This window comes from Lepus europaeus, chromosome 1 (assembly GCF_033115175.1).
Source record: "Lepus europaeus isolate LE1 chromosome 1, mLepTim1.pri, whole genome shotgun sequence".
Lineage (NCBI taxonomy): Eukaryota > Metazoa > Chordata > Mammalia > Lagomorpha > Leporidae > Lepus > Lepus europaeus.
In genome coordinates this window covers 109,405,980-109,421,058 of record NC_084827.1, presented here as the reverse complement: position 1 = coordinate 109,421,058, position 15,079 = coordinate 109,405,980, and positions in this window count along the sequence as shown.

Genomic DNA, 15,079 nt, shown 5'->3' with positions numbered 1-15,079 from the left:
GATTGGAAAGCATACATTCAAGTTATTTATTTCATGATTATATAACCCCTTCTATGTTTCAGTCAATTTTCAAACCCCTTCCACAAGTAGAATCCATATATAAAGAACTAAATTTGGGAAGGACATAATTATAACAACTGACATTCTTATAACATGGAAAAATGAAAAAAGTGTTTTCTAGAGAGCCTTATCACACTGGTTTGACAGGTGAGGAAGATACATTAGTACACACTGAGTCTAGGTTTTGTCAAAACCTGTCTCCACTGACTCTCATGATCTTACTTGGCTTTAGTGATCAGTCTATTAGCAGTTTTGACCAATCAGGCTTCTTTAACAACACATAGCAGCCTTTTTTTTTTTTTTTTTGGTAATTCAAGAACAAATGTGGCTTCTGCTTCTAGAAATGCTGAATTAGGAAGTTATGGACTGACTCTTCTGTTGGAAAATAAGACCACCACCACTAACCAACCTGTGGAGTCTGACACAGTGGTTGGGCCATAGTTTGGGATACCTGCATACTACATATAAGGGGTATGGGTTTGAGTACTGCTCTGCTCCCAATTCCAGCTGCCTGTTTATGTGTACCCTGGAAGGCAACAGGTGAGGATGCACATTCTTGAGTTCGTGGAACCTACCTGGGAGACCCAGACTGAGTTCTGAACTCCTGGCATTGGCCTGACCACCCCCAAGCTGTTTGCAGTTGTTTGGGAAGTGGGGGTTGGAGGAGTGAACCAGAAAAATCCGAGTTATCCTGCTCTCTCCCTTCCTCATCCCTCCACTGCCTTTAAGGTAAAATAAATGCTTCTAAAAATAAAGTCAGGATAGAATTTTAATCCAAAGAAAATTGGTTCAAAGACAGAGAGTTAGCAAGTTAACAGTCTAAGATCCTAGGTGAAACATAAAGACATAGAGGTGAGTATAATACGTGGTTCATCTTTCTCTCTGGAGGCCTTCACTTATTTGCAGGTGGCGAATATGAAGCTAAAAGTCAAACTAAAAAGGATATTTCATAAAATGAACAGATAAATGGAACAAGGAAGGCAGAAATTAATGTATAGCAAACTGATTTTTGATAAAGGTACCAAGAACATATTAGAAAAAGGGTAGTCTCTGCAATAAATGATGGTGGCAAAACTGGACATACATCTGTAGAAAAATCAAAGTATAGCTCTACCTCTCACCATATACAAAAAAAAGTCAACTCAAAATGAATCAAAGATAGAATGTAAGGTCTAAAAATATGAATCTGCTAGAAGAATACATAGGGGAATCACTTCAAGACATTGGTGTAGGTGATGACTTCTTGAATAAGAACACCAAAACACAGGAAACAAAACCGAAACTAAACAAATGGGATTATATCAAACTCAGAAGCTGTCAACACCAAAGGAAACACATTTGACAGAATGAAAAAAAAAAAAAACACACACACACACACACATTGGCTCTCCATATCAGATAGGTAGTTTGCAATCAGGCAGACAGGATTAGATAGATTAGATTTGTGAGCTGGAGCACACACCCCCTACCTGATTACACCTGTATCCACCCACCTGCCAATCGGACTATGTAACCACTCCCCTTGTGGAAGTGGGTAAGAGCCATGGAGCAGGGAGCCGGCAGGCTGTTCTTGTCACTGCTTGTACCTGCTTTCCTGCACTGCCCACCACAGCCACTCTCCTGGCCATGTGCCCTCCTTTGCTGGCTCCCGTGGGAAGGACTGTTATGGAACTCCCAGTTCATCTTTCTGACCCCATCTCCCTAAAATAAAGCCCTCACATTCCTGTGTATTTATCTCACTTCTCCAAATAAATTCTGAGTATTACCATGTTGCCTGCCTTGTATATGTCTAAGTTTAGAATGCCTCTCGAAGCCTGAAACAAAAACCTGAAATACTAATTTTAGAATATGCTCCCCAATAACATATTCAACAAAGGATTAATATCCAGAGTGTATCAGCAACTCCAAACCTCAACAATAGCAAAAAATCCAGTTAGGAAACTGTCAAAGGATATCAATAGGCAGTTCTCAAAAGAAGAAATACAAAGCCAACAAATATGAGAGGAAAAAAGGTCAATTTCACCAATCAGGGACATACAAATGAAAACCAAAATGAGGTATTACCTCAGCCTTAACAAAACATCTTTTATGAAAAAGATGGATTGTAGTAAATGCTGGCTAGGGTGTGGAGAAAGAGAACCCTTACATATTGTGGTGGGAATGTAAAATTAGAGCAGCCACAGTGGAAAACAGCATGGGAATTTCTTTTCAAACTTCTTAGTTACCTAGAATTTCCAAAATATCTTAAAGATATGAACAAATTTTATCACAGAGATACCTGCTCCATCATGTTTATATTAGCATTATTCACAATAGCCTAAATATGAAATCAACCAAAATGTCTATAAACAGATGAATGAAGAAAAGGTGGTATACATGCAAAATGGAATACTATTCAGCTATAAAAAAGCATGAAATTCTGTCATTTGCAGCCAAATGAATGGTACTTGAGGACATCCTCTTGAGTAAAATAAGCAGGACAGAAAGAGACATATACTACATGTTCTTATTGAAAAATTAAAATTTTAAATTTTAAAAATTTAAAAATTAAGTTAAAAAATCTCAATCTGAAATCTCAACATAGAATGTTGAATACTAGATGCTGCAAGGATTAGGAGTGATAGAAAGGAATTAAAATAAAAAAGAGGAATCTGGATGTGGTTCATTTACTGTGACAAATTTACCAATTTGATATGTTAGTAATAGGGGAGGAGGGGTGAGGGGGTAAGGGAACTCTATTACCATCTCAGAGTTTTTGTTTTGTAAATTTAAGACTATTCTCAAGTAGTTTCAAAAAGAAAGAAACTAACAAGATTACTAGAGCTTGTATCATCCATCAAGAGCTGAGAAAATGAAATTTGTATTTCACAACCACCAAAGAAAAATGCCACTGTTAAACATCAAAGGCTATCAGTGTGGACTCTGTCAAGAGAAAGGGTAAACCTACAGCTACAGACCTGTTCTCACGAACGGGGAAACCCAGCTGCAAGTCAGCAGAACCCTTTAGTGAATTAGAAGTCGCCCTCTCAACCTTTCCAATTACAAAAGTGCATCTTTGAAAGATGACCACATCTTGGAATCTAGATAGTTGTGTCATTGTCACGCCTTCAGGTTTGGAAATTTTTTGTGAGATGTAAAGTTTCCCATGGGATAAATTCAAAGAAAGACTTCAAAGGCCAGCTTAATATTTACTCTTGATATATTCTTATATTAGTGCAAAAAAGTAAACGAATACGGGGAGTGCTTATGAAACAAATGAATAAAGTCAACTGCTGTTGACACAGGTAAACGGCTAGTGATTAAAACAGGGCCATAGGGGGTCAGCGCTGTGGCACAGGTTAATCCTCCACCTGTGGCGCCGGCATCCCATATGGGCACCAGTTCTAGTCCTAGCTGTTACTCTTCAACCCAGCTCTCTGCTATGGCCTGGGAAAGCAGAAGATGGCCCAAGTCCTTGGGACTCTGCACCCATATGGGAGACCCGGAAGAAGCTCCTGGCTTTGGATCAGCGCAGCTCTGATGGCTGCAGCCATTGGGGAGTGAACCAATGAACAAAAGACCTTTCTGTTTTTCCATCTCACTGTTTGTAATTCTACCTCTCAAATAAATAAATAAAATCTTAAAAAAGGGCTATGGAATACATGAGCACACCCACTCTTTCATTTTGAAGCATTTTTACCATCACAGCTTTTGTATGCAGCTGCATGTCATGTCCCATAGAAAGAGAAATCATTGCAAAGACAAAATTTATAAAGCTTTATGACAGTGGATGTTTTCCATTGCTAAAGTTCCTTTGCTAGGGAAGATTTTCTTCTTAAGTTAACACTGAGGTAATCCATATAAAAACAATAAGCAGCAGCAACCTCCTTGCCCCAATCCCTGCAGGAACAAAATGGAAAGAAGTAAAGTTATAAGAATGCAGGACATCAGATTCTGTTCCATGGAGCTAGTGCCAAGAGCTCCATGGAGACAGAGGCTCTGGGCTGCTGCTGCTACTTCTGAAGGATCCCTGTAAGACTGGATGAAGGGATTTGGAGACTGACCAATGCAGCTGTGAGAACAATGCTGATAACAGCAAAGAAATAGGAAATGTGTTCTACTATCCTCTTTCTTTTCACTACCCTTTCAATCCTTGTGTTTCTTAAACCCCAAGAGAAGCAAGCTGACAAGGGAGTGTAATAAATATAGACTGCAGAGTCCCAGCCAGCACACCAGACCCTAAGTGAGTGGACTTAGAGCTGTAAGATAGATAAAAAAAAAAAAAAACCTAGCACACAATACTGGATAAGGAAAGCTGGCATTTTTCACGATGCATTGATCATGTACAGAGGTAAAACAACATACTTGAACCACATGTGATTCTGCTTCCTATACCATTCCTCTCTGGTCAGCTAGTATAGACACTTATTTGAATAAATCCTACATCTTAAGATCCAAGCAGAACAGCCCTTATGCAGGGAGGATCCTCAAAGGGCACTCAAGTTGCAGTTGAACTGATATTTCCCCACTGAAAGTGACAGAAAAATGAAGCAAATAATATACAACCAAAGAAAGGTGTGAAAACAGCACACAAGAAATTAAATAATAATTTAGAGAAATATGTACTACACAGGGAAGTGTTCCAATAGAATTTGCATTGTTCTAAAATTTAAGTGGATGGTGGCAAAAATTTAGAATTCAGAGAGGTAATGGATTAACTGAAAATGTAATTTTCTGAGACACAGGCCTCAAGACAGAAAATAAGGATTTTTTAAAGGAAATGTCAGCACAATACTTAATTAGCACTAGTATTAAAAACTAAATTTGGGGGCCAGTGCTGTGGCATAGTGGGTAAAACCACCACCTGTGACAATGGCATCTCACATGGGTACCAGTTCAAGTAACTGGTGCTCCACTTCCAATCCAGTTGCCTGCTAATGGGCCTGGGAAAGCAGTACAAGATGGCCCAAGTGCTTGGGCCCCTGCACCCATGTGGGAGACCCAGAAGAAGTTCCTGGCTTCTGATCGGCACAGCTCTGGGCCTTGCGGCCATCTAGGGAGTGAACCAGTGGATGGAAGACCTCTCTGTCTCTACCTCTCTCTGTAACTCTTTCAAATAAATAATATAAATCTTTAAAAAAATATTAAGTCTCATAACTAATGAACATGCAACATTTTTCCATTATTTTGCATTCTCCACAGTTCTAACCCTTTATATGTACTGATTCATGTAACTCTAGTAACAGAAGTTCTTTATAATTGTAATGCTTTCTTCTATTAATATTCCTATATCATAGATGATGAATCTGAGGAAAAATCATTTAAGGAAGCTGAACAATTAACATTTTAGAAGCATGCTCTGGATTTCAACCAAGGTAATCTGATCCTGAGAAGACTGGCAGGAACCAAGAGGGATATTAGTTTAGATTTCTTTTTTAATGAAAAGATGTTCAATTTTATTCACATAAAGTAAATTCTAAAGTAGTCACAGATCACTAGTACTATGTTGGTATATAATTCTTAACAATTTGGCAGAGATTTAAAACAGTTTTACTGTTTCAGTAGCCGGGAGTCCTTAGTTCTTTGCAGTTTGTTTTGATAACCTGAGAGAATTAACTGTGTGGATTTAATTGTGAAATACTTCACATTGGATGAGTGGAAAGTCAGCTGACATTACTCATTCATCAGTTTTATTTATATTGAGAATCACATTTGTGGTGGGGGTTGATCAAGTACATAACATAAATTAACAATAATTAATCAGATACTATTTCCTAATGTGCTTGTGTTCTTAAAATAAGCATCAGAACCATTATTCTAAAAATGGAACTTTGGCTCTAGAAAGAATTAATCCTTAAAGGTCATTTCTCTTTACTGGAAAGAAGAACTTGCCTAACAGCCTCCTTAGCTCTGGGAGATATAATCATGCATATAATGACCACTCAATATCACTGGGATTTCCTATTCAGAAACCACACATATGTATGTAGTATTCAAAGACTTGAATGGCAATGCTTTTTTTTTTTCAGAAAAATTATCTGTAAAAATATTTTTTACTTCTATATAAAGAAAAATAAGTAAATAAGCACAATTCTATATTTCAACCATGATAAGAGACTAGAAGTTCTACAAAGCATGTCTATTAGGAAGCCCTGGTTGGTCTTCTGATACTAAAAGTACTCTTGCAGCTATGAAAAACAAATTTTAGTCTTGCATATTAAATGAGCTCTTTCACATGAACCTCAGTTTTTATGAAACTCTGTTTTGTAGTTTATTTCAAATGGTACTCCAGGTCCTTGTGCCTAAGAATGTCAGGAAAGAGCTGGGGATGGGATTTTCTTGTGGATGAGATGTCTCTTGGGATGCCTGCTGCCCATATCAGAGTGCATGGTTTGACTTCTGGCTTTGCTCCTCATTCCAGTGCAGACCACTGATAACAATTCAACACCCTCCTAAGTGGTCCTCCAGAAGACCTAGAGTTATGGGGATCACCATCTGCCAGTGCAGCAACTATGTGGCTCTCAGCAGAGAGAGAAACCAGAGCATGAGTTCATCCTCATCTTTGACAGGACGGCCTCCTTCTAGGGGTGGGGAGGGCGTGGAGGCTCTGAGGGCTTGGGGGTAGGGGTGGGGGTGGGGGTGGGGTTACATTCGGGCCGGGTCTGGTCAGAACAGGGACTCTAGGGCTCCTGCACATTTCACTCCAAGTCTATCCTCAAGTATGGTGGCAGCTGGTACCTGTGGTCTCATATCCCAGCTTGTGGGTACACGGGGCTGTATTGTCTATGCAGCCCTAGCAACCTGCTTTTGCTGGGCCAGGCTAGTGTCTGGTAGGAGCACATGAGGCTTACTCCCCTGAGACCACCTGTAAGGCTGGCTCACAGCTCCCTACTTTGTAGTTTTTTCAAATCTGGATAACATTGGCCAAATTCACCTTTCTGTTGCTCTCGCTTCCTCCAACTAGATAATAATTTTCTACACTATCTAAATTTTCAAGTCTTTATAGCTCCTCATGTTATACCTGTATGTTAAAAGTATTACTTTTTATAAACTATTTTTAAAATTCCATTCACTGTTTAAAGTCTATTTTAGATTCAGAGCATTAGAGAGGAAAAAGGGAGAAAGGGAGAGAAAGAAATTTTCTATTTGGTGGTTCACTCTCCAAATGGCTGCAACTCCCAGACCTGGGCTAGTTTGAAACTAAGAGCTAGATATTCCACCCTGCTCTTTCACTTGGCTGTCAAGCACTCAAATAGTTGAGCCAACATCTGCTGCCTCCAAGGGAGGAGGAAGATGCATTGAATCCAAAAGCAGGACTCTATCCCAAGAACTCCTATGAGAGGTGGGCGTCCCAACTGGTGGCATAACGCACTGTGCCACAATACCTGCCCCATAAACACTAATTTTGTTTTAAAATAAAAATATTAACAATTTCAACTATAGTAGTTTTGCCATAATCAGTGAGAAACAATGAGAAGAACACAATCAAAATCAGCCCTGCTTTCAGAATATCAGTGGATTCCTGTCCCACTGTGCTGTATGCTATTGATATTGTAAACATCATGGAACATACAAAAATATAATTTGATCCAATATTTTAAAAATAACAGGTTATATTTTTTAATTTCCTATAAAACTATTTCTGAACACTGTATATTTATGTATTGTTAGAAACAGTTCCTTGCTCATATAGCAATTTTAAGATTGAAGTTGATCGAATACATTGTAAACAGAGCCTAACTATACATTATTAATGGGTGTTAAAGGTAAAAATATTTCCATCACTTAGCAAACCTAATAGGACAGCAGTAAATACAAGTACATAAGTAAATCTTACTTTTTTTTTTTTTAGGTTTTCATCATCTCCTAAAATACTTTTCAGGAACTTATGGAAATTTTACCAGTGAGAAAACATGGAAATTCATGATTTTTTTTTTTAGTTTACTTAAAATTTTCTTCTTTATTTAGAACAAAAATAGGGGATCCAAGATGGCTGAATAGGGAAAAAGAGTTATTTTTAAACAGAAAAACAAAGGACAGACTCATTTCCCAAAGGACAGTTGCAGAAAAGTTCTCAGCAGAAAACTTATAGAACAGAACATAGATTGCATGGAAGAGCAAAGGCAGTGTACAAACACAGAAGTCAGCTGGATGCTACCAGATATTCCCACAGCTGGATGCTCAAAGGGAAATACCATCTTCCTAGAGCAAGGTGACAGGCGGCTGTATTGGTCCATGTGCCACTGGTGATTTAATCTGAGAGAGAATCCCAGTCCCCACTATCAGTCTGGCCTGGAGAGAAGGTAGGGAGCAGGGCATCTACTTAGCTCCAAGAAGAGAGGTCACATTAATCTCCTCTCTTTCCCATACCAAAGCACCAGATCCATCTTGCTGAGGCAGAGCTCCAGCTGACCTCTGTCAGGTGGTTCACACCGGGGATGGGGCTGCTCACACCGCAGAGAACACAACCCCTGAATCCTGTAACTGAGAATCCTGAAAAGTATGTCCGTGAGAATTCTGTGATTGCATAAGTTCTGCATAGGCTGTGAAACTGAGAAGGGTGAGGAATGTGGTTAAGTCTATGGGCACATACATTGTAAAACAGCAGAAGCTCAGAACTCCCCAAATGCTGGGAAAGGACCCAGCAGAGGGTTCATGGATCACACGGCAGAGTGCACAGATGTTGTGTGGCTCATGTACCTGAGTGTGTGTAGTGCAGGGGCACTTTGAGCACACCCTAGGCAGTAAGTCTGTTAGATCAACTTGGCAAAGAGAAGGGCTGAGGCTCTAATATCCCAGCAAGCATGACCATCCCCTCTCCCTGTGGATGGTCGTCAGGGGAAATGTACCACACCAAATGTGGGTGCCACTATAGATTCTTGCCCCACCTGTAAACACTGGCCAAGCTGGTGCCAGCAGCACATACTTCTGGATTTCTGATGTAAGCCACAGGCATTCCACCAAGTCACAGAGGTACTTTCCAAAAACAAAGCCTTTAGAGGAGATACCAACAAATGATTCCCCGGATGTGTAAAAAATAAACATAGAAATACAAGAAATGCTAACAAGGAAGACAATATGGATCCCCCAAATAAACACAATAATACATCCAAATTAGACTGAAGACAAAGAGATTAACAAAATTACTGAAAAGGAATTCAAAAGAATGATTAAGATTACCCAAAAATACAAGTGCAAACTGATGAAATCTTTACTTAATATATATTAAATTGATCTTCTGTATATAAAGATAATTGAAAATGAACCTTGATGTGAATGGAATGGGAGAAGGAGCGGGAGATGGGAGGGTTGCGGGTGGGAGGGAAGTTACGGGGGGGGAAAAAGCCATTGTAATCCATAAACTATACTTTGGAAATTTATATTTACTAAATAAAAGTTAAAAAAAGATTACCCAAAAATACAAAGAAGCAGTTGCATGAAATAAATCTGTACATGATATGGATGAGAAGTTCTGCAGCTTGACAGAGATGAAAATCAAACTGAAATGCTAGAAATAACTAATTCAATAAGGAAAATACAGTGGAAATCCTTAACAGACTTGGTAAGCAAAAGAAAGAATATCTGAGATAGAAGGAAAATATTTTTGAAATATCTCAAGATGAAGATGAAGAAATAATTAGAAAAACTGAAAACAGTCTTCAGGCTCCATGGGATACTATCAAATGACCAAATGACAATAATGTCTATGAAGTTCCTGAAGGAATGGAAAAACAGAATGGCTTGGAAAACTTAATCAGTGAAATAGAAAATGTCCCTGATTTGGAGAAACATAAGGACATACAATTACAGAAGTCTATAAACCCCAAAAAAGTATAATGATAAGACCTCCATCATGATACATTATAGTCAATATTTCAAAAGTAGAACAAATATCCTAAACTTTGCAAGAGAAACAGCAGATCACCTTTAAAAGGTCTCTAGTTAGATTGACAGCATATTCCTCATCAGAAACCCTACACGCTATGGGAATGGAGACATACAATACAAATCCAAAAAGAAAAAAGAAGTGTCAAGCCAGAATACTAAACCAGCAAAGTTCCAATTTATTAATGAAGGTAAAACAAATACCTCCCAAAAGAAACAAAAATTAATATTAAAAGATTTTTTCACCACCCAGACTTACATTTATATGCAAGGATGTACTACTACCAAGAGATCAGTAGCATTATGAAGAATATGAAGGGAAAAAAACCTCGTCATTAAGTACAAAAGAGATCCAAAACAAGTAATAGGAACATTTACAGAAAAAAATGCCAGCACCAAGTAATTTTTTTTATCAAAAATAACTTTGAATGGCAAATAGAATAAATTGTCTGGTCTGCTGCTGTGTCATGATGGGTTAAGCTGGCACCTGCAATGCTGGAAGCCAATATGGGCACCAGTTTGTATCTTGGCTGTTCCATTTCAGATCTACCTCCCTGCTAATGCATCTGGGAAAGCAACAGAAGATGTTCTAAGTCCCTGAGGACTTTCATCAATGTGGGAGAACTGGATGAAGCTCCTGGCTTTAGCCAGGTCAAGCCCAGGCCATTGTGACCATCTGGGGAGTGAGCCAGCAGATTGAAGATCTTTCCTTCCCCCCACCCCGTAAATCTGCCTTTCAAACAAATAAAATAAATTTTAAAAAAGAATAAGTTATCCAATTAAAAGATGCAGACTGGATGAATGGAACAAACAACAAAACCCATCTATATGCTACCAATAAGAAACAGACCTCACCAACAAAGACACAGACTGAAAGTGAAAGGATGAAAAAAGATATTCCATGATAATGGAAAGCAAAAAATGAGAAGGTGTAGCCATCCTAAGATCAGACAAAAATACTTTAACATAAAAATTGTTAAAAGAGACAAAGAAGGGCACTATTAATGATTAAGGGATCAATTCAACAGGAAGGTGTGACTATAACAAATGTATATGCACTCAATTCCAAAACATCTGGCAATTTAAAACAAATGTTAATAGATCTAAAGGGAGACAGACTTCAATACAAAAGTAATTGGATACTTCAGCACAGTCCACTTAATATAGAGCCATAGTGTAACAAGAAAAAACACCACAGTGAAGAAACCAAATATCTCCAACATGCCAAACAACAAACGCAAAAACCAAGCTAACAAGAACAAGGAAGAAACTATGACGCCCCCAAATGAAAAAGACACCCCAATTCAAGATTATGAAGATGATGAGATCGAAGAAATGCAAGAAGTGGATCTCAAAAAATTGATAAGAACATTAAGAAGTTCTCAAAAACAAATTCTTGAACTACAGAAATCCTTCATGGACAAGATAGAAAATCTCTCTCATGAAAGTGAAATATTAAGGAGGAATCAAAATGAAATGAAACAACTAGTGGAACAAAAAACTCTGATAGTGACTAGAAATCATAATGAAATGAAGAGTTCAACAGATCAAATGACAAACACATTAGAGAGCCTTAAAAACAGAATGGGCGAAGCAGAAGAGAGAATATCAGACTTAGAAGACAGAGAACAGGAAAGGAAACAGGCAAACCAAAGAAAAGAAGAAGAAATTAGAAATCTAAAAAATATTATCGGGAATCTACAGGATACTATTAAAAAACCCAACATTCGGGTTCTAGGAGTTCCTGAAGGCATGGAGAGGGAGAAAGGATTAGAAGGCATTTTCAGTGAGATACTAGCAGAAAATTTCCCAGGTTTGGAGAAGGACAGAGGCATCTTAGTACAGGAAGCTTATAGAACCCCTAATAAACATGACCAAAAGAGATCCTCACCACGACATGTTGTAATCAAACTCACCACAGTGAAACATAAAGAAAAGATCCTAAAAGGTGCAAGAGAGAAACGTCAGATCACTCTTAGAGGATCTCCAATTAGACTCACAGCAGACTTCTCATCAGAAACCCTACAAGCTAGAAGGGAATGGCGAGACATAGCCCAGGTACTAAGAGAGAAAAACTGCCAGCCCAGAATATTATATCCTGCAAAGCTCTCATTTGTGAATGAAGGTGAAATTAAGACTTTTCATAGCAAACAGAAACTGAAAGAATTTGTTGCCACTCATCCTGCCCTGCAAAAGATGCTTAAAGATGTCTTACACACAGAAACACAGAAACATGGTCACCAATATGAAAGAAGGTAAAGGAAGGAAACCTCACAGCAAAAGATCACAGGAAGCTCAATTTCTCTTTGACATAGAATTAAACTCTGATGCTCTGTTAAAGCAATGTGTTAAAGTAATCTATTATGTTCTCTTGATGTCTGTTAAATTCTAATTGTTCAAAAACAGCTGAATTTTTATTAAGAGCTATGGGTTATTTAAATATGTGCTTTTTTCAAAAATTTGAATAATCACCTTGTAACAATGATCAAATTTGGTCTATGTTATGTCATGATTTTAAGAAATCTTATTTCAACCAGATATTTTGGATTTTGAGCCTTCTTGGCGTTCTTGACAGGCATTCAAAAAATCAAAGTTTCAAACAATCTGGTCTCTAAAATTTCCAGTAAATCCTGGACTTTGGTTTTTCCAGTTTGGGCCCAACTGAAAAAATCGAAGGACCTATGTCTCTCATCTTATAGAGACACCAACTAATCAGTCTATTTGGAGTATATTAGAAGGACTGTCAAGATGTGATGTGGTACCAGACTTTAAGTTTCTATAATGGAAAATGCTATTAATATAAATGTTTGAGAATTAAAAAGTCTAATGATCTTGTGTTACTAGACACGATAGTTATCTTAATGAGAAAGCCCCAGAGGCTTAAAGGGTTAAATACTTGTAAAATCCTACAGGTGCTTTCAAAAATATTGTGAAGTAAGCAAGTGCCTCTTGTTGGTTGATGAGTTTATAATTTTAAACATGGCGACTTAAAGTCTTTTGTCATCCACAGTTATATATGATCTGCTGCTCATAAAACTAAAGCGTTGTTGGTTCTGTGTTTAGCTGTCCTCCTATAGGTTCCTATGGACTTTTACCAGCCACTTTTATTGTATTCAGTACTTTGGGATGGCTCTGTAAACAGATGAAGCCAATAATGTATTAACAGTACCAACTGAGAGAAAGTATGGTTAACTGAGGTTACTAAAAAGAAAAAGCAATTCAAATCAATTGGCAATCTACAAAAAGAGTTAAAGATTTTAAAAGCTATTATTAAAATTGCTATATTGGTCTATTATGCTATATTATATGTGTGTACATATTGTATGTCCACATGGGGAAATTTTATTAAGAGTTTTATTTTAAATGGCTTATAGATAAGATTGTCCATTAATTTAAGCTGCTAAAATCAATCAAAGATACATTTTAATTTGTGGGACCTGAATCTGTGTATCATATGTTTTAGACTTGTTGGTAGAAAGAAACTAAAAACATTTTAGATGGTTGTGCTCAAGTTTACTGGCTAAACAAACTACACCATGTTAGATACTTAAGAGGTGTTTTCAAATACATGATTCTTAAAATTTATAGAAGGCATTGGACCTTCTGGTAAATGTTTTCTTAAGTTGTTATCTAACGGTTGAAACGGTTTGTTAAGTATTCATGTGATATTGCTATTGTCAGCAAGCGATCTAGGACTTGCTCCCTCATTTCTCTATTCTAAGCCCAACTTGTTCTGTCATTTCTCTATTCTCTTCAAGGTAGGAAACTAATTCTATTATGAAGGAATCTGTAGGATGCACAATTTAATCTTTAGACCTTATAAAAGAGATGGCTAACATTTTTCTGCAATAGCATAGCCAAAATAAGAACTCAAATAATAATTTCATAGCTAGATTCACTTCGCCATCAGCGAAGTATACAGTAAGTAGAAAAAAACAAACCTCCCTTTCAGACCAAAGGGAAAGAAAGTTTTAAAGTGAGAATATAATTTTCCTCATGGGCATTGTCTACCTTAGAAAAACTACTACAGAATATGCCTGTGACTCTAGACTTGTAGTTCAGGCCACCGAAGATTAGAGATGGGAAACGGGCACTCCCTTGACTTGCATCCTCTGGTCTGCTTTAACACAAACCAGGAGGAAAAGAAAGCTAGGCATCAGAAGCAATGGGTGGCAGGCCTATTAATGGCTGATCTGTACAATGATCTGCCCTCAAGGAGACCCAACAGGCCAGTCCACTGCAGTGGCTTTCAATGTGGTAAGCCTGGGCTTCAGCAGAAATCAGCTTGTGAAGAGCCCTGGCAGCTCTGCCAAGAGTTGGATCACTGGAAATGGACCTGCCCTGGAGTCGAAGGATGCCCAGGTCAGAGCCACAGATCTTATTGGCTCTAAGCTGAAAAGCCCTTCACTCAGCCCAACTTCCAAAGTGACCACTGCAGCTGAGGGGATGGTCAAGTAGGGTCAGCAACTTTGCAGGCAGAACTGTAAATTTCTTGTTAGAGATGCCACCTGCCTTTACCTGGCCAGCTCTCCTCCCAGGCCAGCCAAGTAATGAAAGTCAACAGAGTGCCTTCCCCTAGGAGGTTCACACCTCCCTTAGGATATACCCCATGTGAAGAGATAGATAGGTCTGGGCCTCTGAATTTACAAGGCCTAAAGCCCAACAGATTATCAAGCCCCTTCTATCAGGTTCTATTTGCCTCTCAATCAGAAAACTTAATTGTAGCTTAGACAGCACCTTTCTTAGCTCCTCTAATAATGACTCTGTCCTTTGTTCTAGGCCCTGTCTAGTGCACTTGGGCCTCATTCCTTTGTAATCATAACCTCTACTCTACCACCAATGGCTCTACTCCCAACATGTGTGTACTGATGGTCCTCTTCCCCACTTAATGCTGTATAATTGTTCAAACCTGGTAAATGCCACTCTTAGGACCATGGGTTACTATCCTCACTCTGTCTTTTATGACCTTGTCTAAATATGATCAGAGTCGGCAAACTTGGAAGGCTTCCATAGCCTTGGCAACTCATGACGACAGCCTAGGATGGTTACTGGCGCCATAAACTAGAGTGTCAATTTGTTGGGTCAACAACAGGAGCCACTGTGCACTTGCTCCTCATGTGGGATCTCTGTCCTTAATGTGCTGTACATTGTGATT